This window comes from Rattus norvegicus, assembly GCF_036323735.1.
Source record: "Rattus norvegicus strain BN/NHsdMcwi chromosome Y unlocalized genomic scaffold, GRCr8 chrY_unlocalized_5, whole genome shotgun sequence".
NCBI classification, from domain to species: Eukaryota; Metazoa; Chordata; class Mammalia; order Rodentia; family Muridae; genus Rattus; species Rattus norvegicus.
In genome coordinates this window covers 304,245-317,436 of record NW_026947408.1, presented here as the reverse complement: position 1 = coordinate 317,436, position 13,192 = coordinate 304,245, and the positions used below count along the sequence as shown (strand labels likewise).

Here is a 13,192-nt window from a genome sequence, read left to right as displayed (position 1 = left end):
CTACTGCATCTGAAAAACATGCTTTACAACTATCTCCATCTACCCAAGTAGATTTATTTCACATGTCCACTCTGGGGAGAAATACTCAACATTCTCCCTCTACCAAATTGGACCACAGGCATCCAGTTTCTAGAAACAAAGGGTTAAGATTTGAACCTTCTGATGGACTCTTGAGAAATTTCTCCTCTAAGGAACAGTTTCAACATTACCCCTTCTGCCAAAAGGGATCCTTTGCCATCTTCTGCTGCCAAAGAGACACCAAAAGCTAGAATATTCCTCACGTGAGTCCCACACGTTCTCCATCTGTCCAAAGGGTCTTGAAATTTTCCAAAAATGATGAAGGAATTGTGAAAATCTGCCAATCCTTACAAGGGCATGCTGGATATACCATATTGTCCCAGGATGCTCAAGTACCTCCGCCTTCTACCAAAAAGGCATGTACACCAATCTGCCCTAGGGTTTCAGGGAATTTCTTCACCCCTCTCTAGGGTTCCAGAAAGTGTTCTCCATCCTCAAAGTAATTTGTCATTGTGAAAATTATACTCCAAAATACAATAACACTTTTTATATTTCCAAAGGTATGATGGAAAGTCCACATCGAAAAAAAATCATTTAGACCTTGTGCTATTAGCCCAAGTATATCAGAAAAATTCCATGTCCTCTAAAGCATCAAAAAAATCAATCTGGTTCTATGACTCTTCCTGGGAAAAATTTACCATCAGCAATAGCATCCCCAGGACCATCAAAATCTAAAAAGGGGTATCTAGAATATTTATCATCTGCCCAAAGGTCTTTAGGATGTTCAGCAACTTCTCCATGAGCTTGGTTAACCCATAGAACAAAAGAACTAAAGCCATCTTCCCAGAGTGTTTTCACAAGAACCACATAGTTTTTCTTTTCTTTTATGCAAAGACATAAGGCCAGCTTCCTTCTCCCCATCTCTATTCTCTTTACCCTCTTTCTTCTCCCTCCCAAATGGCTGTTTACTCTAAATTAGAGGCCAATTAGTAAACCCTAGAGGTACTGAAGGAATATCCGAGAGACAGTTGCTGTCAGGACAATGCTAGAAACATCACAGAACCAGTTAGGGCTCTCCAGGATACAAGAATATTTAAGGCAGGACCCAATGATGATGTCAGTGAGAACTTCCATGGCCTACCTTTTAAACAGCTTTCCTTACATTGACCAATTTCGAGGGTGTCTTTTCCATGACTGTCTCCTGTGACACAGTGGAAACCTTTACATACTACATCTCTCCAATGCTAAGTACTTCTATTGTTTCATTAGGGGTTACATTCTCTGAATGGAGAAAGTTAGTTAGGGGCTTGGCATGGGAAGAAAAGATCTAGGAACATGGAGTGGAGGAGATTCTTCTGGATAATAATTTTATTCCCAGGTCCATTCCTGTGACATACACTTCAATTTCCTAGGTTTTCTCTGTATCTCCAAAGCAAGTATTTTCCCTACAGACCTTCAATTGAATAAATATTGTATTAACTATTTTGTCTACATTCCTTGAGAGGGGACGTTATACATATTCCTGAATGTGTACTCAAAAATTCTGTTTTCCAATTCAATATTGGCAATGACTTTGTCAACAAAGGGGGCAGAGCTAGAGAGTGAGTATAAGAGTGTAAATACTGTGTACCTTCTTCAAATGATAAACTCCCAAACACTTATTTTATCCAAAAATTTCCAGACATCATTAAAGCAAAGGAAAGCATGGACTATAGAATTTGGTTCCCTTGTCCCATTTGATATCAGTTCTGCATTATCTACCTTACTATGTTCCCATGACAAGACTTGAAGGTTTTTGATGTTTTACCCTGATCCTTTCTTCAGGCCAAACATAAGATTCAGGAGGATGTGCAGGATGAGGAATAGAGTGTGGTCCAGTGAAACCTCAGCTTCATTAGGTTCATAAGAACAGGAGAGAGTCTATATAGAACTGTCATTTGTGGATTCTACTTTCTTGATCTTGTATCCCAGAATCCATGTTAAAATTCCATCTAACTTCGTAGCTATAATTTACATATATATATATATATATATGTACATATATATATATGTGTGTGTGTATATACATATAAATGTGTGTATATAGATGATATAGATATATATTTGTATATATAGATGATATGTAGATATATAGATATATAGATAAACAGATATACAGATATAGATATGTAGATATATAGTTTTATATATATATGGATATATAGATATATAGATATACAGATTATAGATATGGATATAGATATAGATATAGATAGATATATTAGCCACCAAAATAGATAAGATGGATGAATCTTAGAATTGCATGATTAGAAGAAACAAATATAGGTCTTTCCTGAGAGACATAGTTAGAGCATGTCAAATACAGAAATGAATGTTAGTGGCAAACCAGTAAACTGAAAACCCATTTGTTGTTGGTAGATTTTGTGAAGGGTTACAACAGCTGAAGGACCTTTTAATCCTATAAGGAAAACCATGCCATCGAACCAGAGTTTTCTGGTTGTATACAAATATTGAAAGATTGTACATGGATAGAACTATGGCTCCCACTTCATATGTAGTGGAGAATGGTTTTGATTTGCACCAATGGAAGGAGATGCCCTTGGTCTAAACTAGGTTTTATTACCAATTCAAGGGAATTTCAAAGAGCAATAAGAGGGATTATACAAGACGGGTAGGGGGACTGGTTAGGGATCTTATGGACAGGAAACTGGGAAAGGCAAACATATTTGAAATGTAAATATGGAAAATCAAATTAAAAAAGCAAAAAAAAAATCTTGCTAAAAATAATAAATATTAAATAAGTTAAAGATAAGAAAACTGCCTTCTAATCATACATATTGAATGAGAAATTTAAAGGGTCACAATCAGGCAATGACAGTCAGAGTAATCCTAGTGAAAAGACTGATATGATGTACTATAAACATGTCTAACTCCCAAATACCAGTATCAGACACAAACTGCACCATAGGTAATCCAATAATTAAGGAGTTTACTCTGAGCTGAGGACACAATAATTTTCTTTCAATTCTTCTTTAGGACCCTTTTCTTTTGGGCAAAAAAATAAAAGGCATGAGCTCTAAGGAAAAGGACAGTGCCCTACTCAACACCTGGCTTTTGTGATAAATATATTAATGATATAAACTCTCTGAGCTCAAGGAATCACTAGAAGCAGGGACGTCCAGTTAGTTTTGACAGGTTCTAAGCTCCTGAACCCATGTGTGGAAGGATCAGATCAGTTGTATCTCTTCAACGTACCTACTCAACTCCTACCAAAGACTCAGTGAGATTTCCCAGGGTCAAAATGTTTCTTCCTTTTTCTTATACCAAGACAGAAGGCCATATTCTTTCTCCCCATCTCTGAGCTTTTCATCCTCTTTGTTCTCACTCCCAAAATGCTGTTTGCTCTGAACTAGAGGCCAATTACTAAATCCTATAGGTACTGAAGGAATATACGAGAGGCATTGCAGACATGACAACATGATATTACAGGAGAAACTAGGGATGTCCAGGATACAAGAGATTTTTTCATGGATGGCCTAATGATGATATAACTGAGAATTTCCATGGCCTACCTCTAAACAGCTTTCTTTACATTGAGCAGTTTCGAGAGTGCCGTTTCCAGGTATGTCTCCTGTGACACAGGGGAAAACTTTATTACTCCATCTCTATAAAGCTAGAGACTTCTCTTTTCTTCCATAGTGGTTACATGCTCTGAATGTAGAAAGTTAGTCAGGGTCCTGGTATGGGTAGAAATGATCTGGGAACTTGGAGAGGAGGACTTAATTCCAGGTCCATTCCTGTGATACACTGTTCAATTTTCTAGTTTTCTCTGCCTTGTATAGCCCAGTATATTCCCTACAGACCTTTAGGTGATTGAATATTGTATTTCACTTATCATTTGTACATTCCTTGATAGGGGACTTTATAAATATTCCTGAATGTGTACTCAAAAATCCTGTTTTACTATGCCATTTTCTGCAATGATTTTGGCAATGACGTGGGCCCAGCTATAGAGTGAGTATATCAGTGCAAATACTGTGTACCTATTTTAAATGATAAAGTCCCAAATCCTTATTTTATCCAAAGAGTACCAGACATCAATAAAGCAAACGTCCACATGGACTATACATTTCTGTTCTCTAGTCATATTTGATATCGGTACCACACGATCTACCTTACTGTGTTCCCATGGCCAGACTTGAAGGCTGTAGATGTGTTATCATGATTCTTTCTTAAGGCAAAATATAAGAAACAGGAGCATGGAGGAGTTTACTCTGAGCAAGAGACACAATACTTTTCCTTTCTTTCTTCTGTAGGTCCTTTTTCTTCTTGTGAAAAAGAATAAAGGTCATTTGCTCTCAGGAAAACAACAGTGCCCTTCCCATCACTTGGCTTTTGCAATAAAGATATGAATGATATAAACTCTCTGAATTCCAGGAACCATAAGAACAGAGAAGTCCGGATGCTTCTGAGAGGACCCCAGTTCCTGATTCCCATATGTGGGACGCTCAGATCGATGCTATCTGTTAAGCAATACTACTCAAAACCTACCGAGGCATCACTGGGCTTTCCCAAGCACACATATTTCTTCCTTTTTTTTTTTTGACCAAGACAGAAGGGCAGCTTTCTTCTCCCCATTTCTGATCTCTTCATCCTCTTTGTTCTAACTCCCAGATGGCTGTTTACTTTGAATTAGATGCCAATTACTAAACCCTAGTGGTACTGAAGGAATACCTGAGAGGCAGATGCAGACTTGACAACACTAGAGACATCAAAAAAGAAGATAAAGCTCTCCAGGTTACAAGAGATTTTTCAGGCAGGGCCTAATGATGATGTCTCTGAGAACTGCCATGGCCTACCTGCTAAACAGCTTTCCTTACATTGATCAGATTTGAGGGTGCCCTTTCCTGTTATGTCTCCTGAGATTCAGTGGAAATCTTTATGTACTCCATCTCTCTAAAGCTAGACACTTCTCTTTGCTTTATTAGTGGATACATGCTCTGAATGGAAAAAGTTAGTCAAGGGCTTGGAATGGGTAGAAAAGATTTTGTAACATGGAGTGGAGGAGATTCTTCTGGATATTAACTTTATTCCCAGGTACAATCTTTGAAATACAGTACAATTTTGTAGGTTTTCTCTATTTCCCAAAGGCCAGTATTTTCCCTACTGACCTTCAATTGAATGAATATTGTATTTCACTTTCTTAATGTACATTTATCGATATGGGACTTAATATATATTGCTGAATGTGTACTCAAAAATTGTTTTCCAATTCCATTTTCTGCAAAGATTTTGGCAAGAAAGTTGGCCCAGTTATAGAATGAGTATAACAGTGTAAATATTGTGTAGCTACTTGAAATGATAAACTCCCAAGTCCTTATTTTATCCCAAAATTACCAGATATCAGTAAAGCGAAGGCCAACATGGACTATAGAATTAGGTTCTCTAGTCCCATTTGATATCTGTTCTGTGTTATCTACCTCACTGTTTTCCCATGGCCAGACTAGAGGGTTGTGGATGTTTTACCATGATTTTTTCTTGAGGAATAATAAGATAGAAGAGGAAGGACTGTGAGAGGAATGGCTTGAGGTCCACTGAAACCTCAAATTCAATAGGTTCATAAGAACAGGAGGGAATCTATTTGGCATTGTCCTTTGTGGATTCTACATTCTTGACTTAGTTACACAGAATCCATATGAAAATTCCCCCTACCCAAGCAGCAGAAGGAGCCACCTACATATATATCACCAAAACCTGATAAGATTGATGAAGCTAAGAAGTGCTTTCTGCCAGGAACCAAATATAGATTTTTCCTCAGAAACACAGCTAGAGCATATTATATACGGAAGTGACTGTATTCTTGTAAAACTATAAAAATAAAAAGTAAATTTTTGTTTTATCCTGCTAACTCTGGCACTGAAGTGTCTGAAATTCTCTGCTAGATATCTTGGCATAAACACCTTCCCAGTCCTCAGCTACACAGTGTTTCATGCCGTCACACACTCTCCCATACTCAAACCCTCACATAAAAAACACACAGCACAATAATCTTTGATTTAGTTGATTAGATATATTTGCCCACTTAAACACACCACGTAGGGTACTACCCATCCCTTATGAATATTAAAAACGACTTGTAAATACACAGAGCAGAATCTTAAATTCACCTGCCATGGCTTCTCACTCTGTCATATTACAATCCTCTTTTTTCCTCTAGTGTCCTCCTCTTCCTTTAAACATCTCTACTGATCATTCTTCCTTCTCCTCACAAATTAACCCTCCTTCTATCCTGTTCCTGCCACTCACTTATACTTTACACATTCAATGGGGAGGTAGTTCTTGTGAAGTAACCTGAGTTCTGAGTATAGGACTATGCACCTGACTTTGGGGCAGTTGAATTTGCATCAAACACAGAAAACTGCAGGGAGAACCACAAAATGAACCCTAGTGGCAAACCAGTGAACTGAAAACGAACTTCTTGTTGGTAGATTTTGAGAAAGGATTAGAAGAGTTGAAGGTGCTTTCAAACCCATAAGAACAACAATGCCAATGAAACAGAGCTTTCTGGTAGTAGACCAATATTCAAACAATGAACATGAACAATCCTATGGCTCTTACTGCATATGTTGCAGAGGATGGCCCTGTTGGGTAATAATGGAAGGAGAACCCGTGGTTCTGCCTAGCTTTGACTCCCAGTTCAAGGGAATATCCAGGGGCAGTAAGGGTGGTTATAAGAGAAGTGTAGGAGGACCGGTAAGGGATCTTTCAGTCAGAAAACAGGGAATGGAAATATTTTAAATGAAAATTTAGATATATCCAATTAAAAAAGCAATAAAATTAGTTAAAAATTAAAAAAATGAAAGACATGAAAGAAAAGAAATCTTCCAGCTATTCACACCTATTGACTCAGAATTTTAAGGGGTCACTGTCAGGGAATGGTAGTCAGAGTATTACTAGTTGAAAGACTTATATGATGAAGTCTCATCTAGAAGCACTTCTCCCTTCCAGCTATCAGTGCCAGACACAAACTGCATTATTAGAATACAATGCATGGAGGAATTTACTCTGTGCAGAAGACAAAATACTTGCCTTACCTTTTCTGTTAGGACCTTTTCCTTTTTGACAAAAGGATAAAAGCTATGAGCTCTCAGGAAAAACTAGAGTGCCCTTCCCAAAACCTGGCTTTTGGGATAAAGAAATGATTTATATAAACTAACTGACTACCAAGAAAAATAACAAGCAGGGAAGTCCAGATGCTTCTGAGGGGCTCCCAGCTCCTGATTCCCATATGTGGAAAGCTCAGATCAAGGCTATCTCTTCAGTGAACCTACTCAACACCTACCCAAGACTCAAGGATCTTTCCCATTGACCACGTGTTTCTTCTTTTTATAACTAGACAGAAGGTCACCTTCTACAACCCATGTCTGATCACTTCATCCTCTATGTTTGCCCTCCCAAATGGCTATTTACAATGCATTAGATGCCAATTTGAAGACACAAAGGTACTGAAGCAATATCTGATAGGCAGTTGCAGTCAGTACAACAATTGTGACATCACAGAAGAAGCGAGGTCTCTCCAGGATACAAGAGATTTTTCTGGGAGTCCTAATGATGATGTCACTGAGAACTGCCATGGCCTACCTGCTAAACAGCTTTCCTTACATTGAACAGATTTGGAGTGCAATTTCCAGGAGTTTCTCCTGTCTAACAGTGGAAACCTTTACATACTTCATCTCTTTAAAGCTAGAGATTTCTCTTTGCTTCATTAGAGGTTACATATTCTGAATGGACAAAGTTAGTCTGGGGCTTAACATGGCTTGAAACGAATTAGGAATATAGAGTGGAGGAGATAGTTCTAGATAATTTTTGTTTCCCAGGTTCATTCCTGTGATACACAGTTCATATCCCAGGTTTTCTCTATTTCCCAAAGGCCAGAATTTTGCCTACAGACCTTAATTGAATGAATATTGTATTTCACTTTCTCATTGTACATTGAATGATAAGATACTTTATTAATATTCCTGTATGTGTACTCAAAACTTCTGTGTCCAATTTAATTTTCAAAAAAGCAAAGGACAAAACAACTATGGAATTCAGTTTCTAGTACTTTTTGATATCGGTACTACACGATCTACCTTTTTGTGTTCCCATTGCTAGACTTGAGGGTCATACATTTTACCATTATTTCTCTGAAGGCCAAACATAAGATACTGGAGGATGGGCAGAAAGAAGAATGGCTTGAGAGCAAGTGAAACCTCAACTTCAATTGGTTCATAAGAACAGGAGGGAGTTTATTTGGCACTGTCGTTTCTGAACTCTATATTCTTGACCTAGTTGCTCAGAATCCATGTTGCCTCCACCCAACCACATAGTTCTTGGAGCCACCTAAAGGAGGATATATGTATATGTATATGTGTATATATATATATATATATATATATATATATATATATATATATATATATCAGCCACCAAAACTAGATAAGATTGATGTCGCTAAAAAGTGCAATCTGCCAGCAACTGGACATAGATATTTCCTGAGAGACACAGGTAGATCATGTCAACTACAGAAGTTAATGCTAGAGCAAACCAGTGAACTGAAACAGACTTCTTGCTGGCAGATTTTGAGAAAGGATTACAAGAGGTGAAGGAGCTTAAAATCCCGTAAGAACAACAATGTCAATGAACCAGAGCTTTCTGATACTAGACCAATATTCAGTGAATGTACACAGACAGACCTATGGATCAAACTGCATGTGGCAGAGGATGGCCTTGTTCATCATGAATGGATGCCGAAGCTATTGGTCCTCTCTAGGTTTGTCTCCAGGTTCAAGGGAATGTGAAGGCACAGTTGGGGGGGGGGTTAGAGAAGAAAGGGGAAGGATACGGGTAGGAACCTTTTGGGTAGGAAAATGGGAAATGAAATAACATTAAATGTAAATATAGAAATATCAAGTTAAAAAAAGCAATAAAATTGCTAAAACATAAAAAAATGAAAGAAATAAAAGAAGAAAAAACTGACAGCTAATCATACCTATTGACTCAGAAAAGTAAAGTGGTGGTCAGTGGAAATATTAGTGGGAAGACTGAGATGATGATGTGTCACCTAATAGCAATGCTGCTTCTCAGACTGCACTATAGATATGCAAACATGGAGGTGTTTATTCTGAGCTAGAGACACTATATCTGTCTCTACCTTTTTCCTTAGGACTTTTTTCTTCTTGTCAAAAAGAGTAAAGGCCATGAGCTGTCAGGAAAACAACTGTGCCCTTCACAACACTTGGCCTATTGAATAAAGAAATTAATGATATAAACTCTCTGACTTCCAGGAACAATAAAAACAGGCAAGTCGAGATGTTTCTGAGAGGCTCCCAACTCCTGATTCCCATATGTGGGAGGCTCAGATCAAGGCAGTCTCTTTGGCAATACCACTAAATCCCTACCAAGTACTCACTGAGCTGTTACAAGGACCACTTATTTCTTTTCTTTTTTTTATACCAAGACAGAAGGCCAGCTTCCTTTTTTCTTCCCATATCAGATCTTTTCATCCTCTTTGTTCTCCCTCCCAAAAGGCTGTTTACTCTGAATTAGAGGCCAATTAGTAAACCCTAGAGGTACTGAAGGAATATCTGAGAGGCAGTTGCAGACACAACAACACTTGTGACATCACAGGAGAAGATAGGGATCTCCTGGTTACAAGAGATTTTGGAGGGAGGGATTAATGATGATGTCACTGAGAACTGCCGTGGCCTACCTGCTAAACATCTTTCCTAACAGTGACCAGTTTTGAGAGTGCCTTTTCCAGAAGTGTCTCCTATGACACAGGGGAATGTTTTATGTACTCTATCCCTTTAAAGCTACAGACTTCTTTTTCCTACATTAGTGTTTTCATGCTTTGAATGGAGAAAGTTAGTCAGGCACATGGCATGGGTAGAAATGATCTAGGAACATGGGGTGGAGGAGTTTATTCTGGATAAGAATTCCATTTCCAGGTCCATTCCTGTGACATACACTCAATTTCCTAGGATTTCTCTGTTTCCCAAAGGCCATTATTTTCCCTACAGACCTTTAATTGATTGAGCATTGTATTTTATTTTCGTATTGTACTTTCCTTTATAGGAGAATTTATATATACATACATATATATATATATATATATATATATATACACACACATAGTTGTAGAAGACACCATATATATATATATATATATATATATATATATATATATATATATATATATATATATATATATATATTCCTGAATGTGTACTCAATAATTCCGTTTTGCAATTTCATTTTTTGCAATAAATTAGCAACAAAGCGTGACCAGTTATAGAGTGAATATAACTGTCAATATTGTGTTACTACTTCAAATAATACTCTCAAATCCTTATTTTATCCAAAAAGTATGAGACATCAGTAAAGCACAGGCCATCATGTACTATAGAAGGCTGATCTCTACTCCTATTAGATATCAGTTTTATAACATGTACCTTCCTGTGTTCCCAGGGCCAGACAAAAGGGTTTAGGAGGTTTTACCACTATTCTTTCTCAGGTGAAACACAAGACTCAGAAGGATGGACAGAAAGAGGAAAGGCTTGATGTCCAGAGAAACCTCAACTTCAATAGGTCCATAATAACAGAAAGGAATTTGATTGGCATTTCTACATTTTTGACCTAGTTCTACAGAATCCATCGTAAAATTCCACCAAACCACATAGCTGTAGGAGCCACCAAATATATACATATATACATATATACATATATATATATACATACATATATTTATATATATATATATTTAGATAGTTATATATATATATTTAGATATATAGATATATATATAGATATATATATATAGATATGGATATAGATATAGATAAAGATATATAAATATAAATATAGATAAAGATATACATAAAGATATAGATATAGATAACAAGAGACAGATATAGAGGTAGATAGATAGATAGATAGATAGATAGATAGATAGATAGATAGATAGATAGATAGATGGACAGATAGATCTGCCACAAAACTACATAAGATTGATGACGCTAAGAAGTGCATGCTGCCAGGAAATGGATATAGATCTTTCCTGAGAGACCCAGGTAGACCATGCCAATTACAGATGTGAAGGTTATTGGCACACCAGTGGAATGCAAACAAACCTCTTGTTTGTAAATTTGGAGAAAGGATTACCAGGACTGAATGGGCTTTCAAGCCCATAACAACAATGCCAACGACCCATAGCTTTCTGGTACTAAACCAATATTCAAAGACTGTACATGGACAGAACTATGGCTTCAAATGTATATGTAGTAGAGGATGGCTTTGTTGGATATCAATGGAAGGAGAGGCTCTTAGGCCTACCAAAGCTGGAACCCCCAGTGTAGGGGAATGTCACGGGTGCTGGGAAAGTGAGTGGTTGGTGAGGGGAACACCTTTATAGAAGAACTGGTTGGGGAAAGGATAGGAGTCTTATGACTGGAAAACTAGAAAAGTGAATAATATTTGAAATTAAACAAAATATTCCATTTTTATAAAAGGAAAAATAAAATTTTAACCAACTGAACAGCCAAAGAGGAATCTTAATCCCACTTGAAAGGGAGAAGAAATGAACCTCAGGAGGGAAGAGTGAGGGGCCTGTGTGAGAAAGGAGTCAGTAAGGGAGAGGGGAACATGTTCAAGTGTTGGTGGGGAGTTTGACTGAAGTCTTGAGTGCCAGCAGAATGAATGAAAAGAGTCAACCTCATGAACTAAAAGTTTGGAGGTGGGGGTGGCTCTAGAATATTACAGAGACCTGAGATGTAAGAGACTATCAGGACTCAGTGAAATGTCCAGGAGTAGGTAGAGGGAACTTGTAGAGGCTAACTCCATGACGAAGAGAGCGCATCAAGTGAGGGATAAGGTTGCCATCCACAAATCAAAACTCTGACCCATATTTGTTGCTGTCTGAAAGAATTTAAGGGGCAAAACCAGAGAGGAGCCTGAGCAAAAGGAATTCCAGTGTCCCGCGATATCTGGGAACCAGATTAAGTAGAGGCCCCCAAGGCCTGACACTATTACTCATGCTTTGTCATGTTCACAAAACGGACCTGACATGACTGCATTAGCAAAGAAAAAACAAGCAGCTGAAAGAGTCAGATGCAGACATTTACACTCAGACAATGAACAGAAGCTGCTAAGCACTGTGGTTGAATTGGGGAAAAGCTGAGGAAGCTGAGTAGGGGAGCAATGCAGTCGGAGGACCAGCAGTGTTAACTAACCTGAACCTCAGTGATTTTTCAGACACTGAGCCATCAATGCGGCATCATGCACCAGCTAATATGAGGCCTCTAAGATTGGAGTGCTGGTTCTGGACACAACAAGACAAGATGCACTTAACCCTCAAGACACTTGAGTTCCCAGGTAGTGGAGAGGTCTGGTAGACTGAGGGTGGAGTGGGAGACAGCTTCATTCAGTTGGGAATGTGGGGAGAAGTTATGGGATGTAGAACAGAATATGGGCTTTGAGAGGAATGAAATCTGAACTCTAAAATTTTATAAGTAAAATTTTAAAAGAGAAAATATAAACTATAATAAACACTTTCTTCCCCAACTTGCTTTTTTTCCTCCTTGGTCATGGTATTTCATTAAAGTAATGGAAACTCTGGCTAAGACACAGTATTATGGGCAAAATTGTGCAAATGCTAGTTAGAGAAGTATGACATCTCTGTGGAGTCAAGTTAGTTTATCTGATTCAAACTTCCTTATTCAGAGATAGCAACTAACAGAGTATTTCTAAGACTAAGTTTATTATCATACCGTAGTGAACATTTTTAACCAAACCATTATGGGATCTGTGATATCCAAAAAGAAATCAAGAGACTAGGAATACTAAAAGGAGAGAATCTTGTTTAAACATTCTTGGAAGAAATGAAATTCATATCTATTAGATTACCATAAAGGGATTGATGCTTTGGATTGTGACCTGCTACCAAACACAATCCATATTCTCTTTTATTACTTTCAAAGTAATAATAGTTTAATTAAAAGATGTGAACTTAACTCCAAAGATATTACTGTATGTATGGGTGTATTTTGTTTACTACATTTATTATAAAAATAATTTGTGTAAGAATGTCAATTGGAATTGCTTGGAAAAGTTCCTTGAGTTTACAGATATGGTT

The 13,192-nt window shown here is 37.5% G+C and overlaps 1 long non-coding RNA gene across 2 annotated transcripts in view; it reads right to left on the bottom strand.

The window, feature by feature from the left end:
- LOC134484759 (uncharacterized) overlaps window positions 1–13,192 on the bottom strand; it is a 44,279-nt gene that overhangs the window by 19,315 nt on the left and 11,772 nt on the right. The window lies entirely within an intron of this gene.